Here is a 3,926-nt window from a genome sequence, read left to right as displayed (position 1 = left end):
ATCCTATCTTGAAATCTCGAGTTGTAAGCAATAGCACATTCTCAGTTTGAAAAACCAGTTTTTCTGGAAATCCCTCTATATCAAATAGAAGTCTTGTATAAATTCTGATAGAAATAAAATTTCAATATTTTGATATCAATATGAGTTTCTAAATCTTTTTCCCATAGATTTTTGAATGATCTAATAGAAAGTTTTCTTTTTATTTTAGCAAAAAGAGAGTTTTCTTTAACAGAAGTCTAGAATTTTATTTTTTAGAAGTTGATACAGTGAGAGCAAGTAGCTCAAATAGTAACAATTCCGTGAAGGCAGGAGGCCGTTGAAGGAAGCAGTTTACAAATTTAGAGCTCGAAGGTCACTCGGTTCTAAGAATACAGGTCTAGATCAAACCTAAGGTAAAACCATTAAACTTTTGCTAAAATTAGAATGAATCTTTTTAAGATCTTAAAAGAATCACAGGGATAATTGCATGATGATTATTTTGATAAATGTCAGGATATATAATTGAAGGATTATATAATTTATTAGAAAGAATGTTAGAAAAAAATAAAGAATATTATATCTCAATTAAAAAATATAAATTTACCATTTGAAGAATATGATATTTTACTTAGAAAATATGATATGTATGCTGCAAATTATTCCTATTTATTAGATCATAGAATGATTTCATATTCAATTATCCAAAATAGAGTAAATATAAGATAAAAAGACTAAAAGAGTAGGATATATGTTGCAATATAAAAAAAATCATTTCATTAAGGATAATATAGACATTTCCATAAAAAGGAACAGTGATAGGTCAAATAGAAAAATCTCTCAATTTTCTCAATCCTTTCTATCATATTTAATTGGATCATTTGATCTAATATCAACCAAGAAATGATCTCGCCAAAGGCCATCCTTTTCGCCAAAATTTTGGCTTTTCTTGTTAGAGAGGTTTTTTAGAAAGGAGAAATTGCTTGTGAAATGGAGTTGTGAAGTGCAACACGGTGAGTAAGAATGCTATTAGAGTGATTAATTTAGGAATTAATTAGGGTTTTGAGAATAGGTTAAGAAGATTTGAAAAGCAGTATAGTCGACGACCGAGAGGAATTCTTTGTCGAAGCTTTGGGCAGGTGTGGGAGGAGGAAGAAGAAGGTACAACAAGGCTATTGTGTTGTCTCACGTGCCAAAAGATTTATCCTTCTGTATTCTTCCTTGAAGAGGAACATGTCAAAGAAGGTTATGGTCTTCTTTTGCAATTCTATCAAATTTCGTTCAAAATTTTTTAGATACATTCAGATTAATTGGTTTGCTATCCATGGAAACAAAAGCAGTAGAATCGAACTTCCACCTTTTTTGGTTTTTGCTGAGGCAACGGTTGCGATTTTGAGGTTGTTGTTAGCTTTCCCAATGATTTGAGCGTGGAGATCATTCTCTCTGATTTTGGTGTAGGGATGGGCCAAAAAAAAAAAGAAAAATTGTTGTGCATTTAATAAAGTTTTAGGGCAATTATATATTAAAATTCTAATTATGTAATTTTACTTAAAGGCTATTTAAATAAATAAATAAAAAATATTAAAAATTGTGGTGCATATAATAAAATTGTGTAGTGGTAATATAATTGTCCATAAAGAAATGGAAAATACAATTTGTAAATGATTAAAGGAATATGATTTTCCAAACTAAAAAACAGGGAAAAAAAGTTGGACTTAGCATCTGATGATTGGGTGTTTGTTCTTTTATTTTTCAAAGGTCCAATCGTATGTTGATAGGTGTGCACCCATTTTTGAACTTTTTTTTAGTCTGTTTGTGCAGCATAATTCATAACTAAAATGTCATTACATACAAAAAGACACGCATTCATATTACTAATGATTAATGCTTCAAGTACTTTTTTGTGGTCTTGGGATCAAGTATACGTATACAAATTTTCAAATATTTACACTCGCATAGAAAGTAGTTGATTCAGAAAATGATGAATCCTAGACTTGATTTTTTCAGAAGTTGCGATTAATAACATGTAATGCAGATGAGCTTGTGATTATAGCCAACCACACAAAGTGCATTCAAGATAAAGTTAGAAATATTTTTTTAGTTTGCTCATCATGATAATTGCAGATATCACCTGAAAAAGAACTTGAAGACCAATTTTTTTACGGAATGATTGCAACTTTGTTTAGGGCAATGATGAGGCTTATATGTAATAGAATTTGAGTCCAACATTGCAGCTCTATGCAGTATAAAGAAGGGTGTCAAATAGTACCTTTTAGAAGAAGTTTTTCACTATTGGATTAGAGTATATTTTACCGAGATATGTTATAATATCATGACTACGAACAATGTAAAATCCTTAAATGGTTTGTTGAAAATGCTCAAGAATTTCCTGTGGTCAGTTTGATTAAGTATATTCAACAGATACTGCAAATGTAGTCTTATGAAAGATGTGCATGAAATATAATGAGTAACGTGGGTTCGAACGCCCAAATTTATTGTGAAACAAACATTAGTGTCTTGCAGCAAAAAATTATATATAAAAAATAATACAAAGTCAAGTGTATAATTTATTCGTACCATTATAGTGAGGGGAAAGTTGTGCAACGAATATCGACAACATAACTCTCCTTCGACATCCAAATTTTTCAATTTACCTCCCATTTCACGTGTAAATATATTCATCGTGTATTCAAATGAAAATTTTTCCCATGAATAGTTCTCAAACCTGTCGAGATCATCCACAAGTCCAACAACCATAAATTGATTAGGTTTTTTCCTTTGTAGCTCACAAAATGTAGGCAAAGATGACGATCAATCTTGCATAGTGCATAGCTTGTTCTTGTAATTTATATCGAGCTTCCCATAAATATCGTGACCTACAGTTTACATCTACTCATAATTGTAGCGTCAACTTCAATCTTCTCCATAGCACTGCAAATTGCAAAATAATTGCAAATATTAGAACAAGTAATGGCAGTTAAACACATAAAAACAAGATGCATAAGCTATATAAACCAAGTTAAACATATAGATTTCCTATAAGAAAAATGAAATTCTGTACAGAAAACGCTGTAGTACTTCACAACAAAAATGTTCTGCTAACACAATTACCAGCTTTATAATCAAATGTGAAATCATCATGAAAATAATGCTTCATTTCACGCGTTACTTGAGAGTTTAATAAGAGGAATTAAGTCCAATTCCAAGCACAAATTCCTAATTTTAATTCTTAAAATTAGAAGACAGAATATATCAAATCTGGAAAGAGTTAAAAACAATAAGCCTAGAGTCACTCTCGACTCACATACATATTTGGGAAAAAAGTTAAAGACAATGAGCCTCAAGTCACTCTCAACTACATCTTAGTAGTCAGAGGAAAAGAAAGTAAATTCGATTCCCATGCTAGCAGCGACCAAAATGGGAGCAGCCTAAATTGTGAAAACGGGTTGTGAAAGAGCAATACAAGCATCGTGCTGCTAAGCGAAGTAGCATGAATTGCACCCCAGATGACGAAAGTCCAGTAGTCCTTGCCACCTTGACACTAACAGCAAAATGAATGGTACTAAGAAATTTTATCCTAAACGAAATCAAGGCATACTATCAACAAACATAATTGGGCACCATGTATATTATCTCATCTTCAACATCCTCTTTTACTTCCTATGTCATCCTATCAAATCAGCATTACATTGTAGGACAAGTATGATATCAATTTTGTGCCTCATTTTAAGTATATATCACTATTTGAAAAGTTTTACTATAAACTATATCCATCAAAAGTAATTAATAAACCTTAAATTAGTCTATGCAGAAGAACGAGAATACACATGAACCCTAACATTCAAACAAAATTCAATTTCTCAAATTCAGAGAACCAAAATCAAGTATCCTTCTCACTAGAAACCGAAAAAAAATAAAAATAATAAAAATAATATATATATATATATATA

At 30.8% G+C, this 3,926-nt stretch overlaps 1 long non-coding RNA gene across 1 annotated transcript; it reads right to left on the bottom strand.

Annotated features, from left to right (window-relative positions):
- Positions 1 to 2,437: 2,437 nt before the first annotated feature.
- On the bottom strand, positions 2,438 to 3,902 carry LOC111381356. The gene is made up of 2 exons (XR_002700310.1): positions 3,440 to 3,902; positions 2,438 to 2,907 (listed from the first exon to the last, which is right to left on the bottom strand). It is a non-coding gene; the product is annotated as an uncharacterized LOC111381356 (long non-coding RNA).
- Positions 3,903 to 3,926: the final 24 nt, after the last annotated feature.

The sequence above is a fragment of the Olea europaea genome, unplaced genomic scaffold (assembly GCF_002742605.1).
Source record: "Olea europaea var. sylvestris unplaced genomic scaffold, O_europaea_v1 scaffold2295, whole genome shotgun sequence".
NCBI lineage: Eukaryota > Viridiplantae > Streptophyta > Magnoliopsida > Lamiales > Oleaceae > Olea > Olea europaea.
The sequence above is the reverse complement of the archived record's forward strand: the minus strand, read 5'-3'. Positions and strand labels throughout refer to the sequence as shown.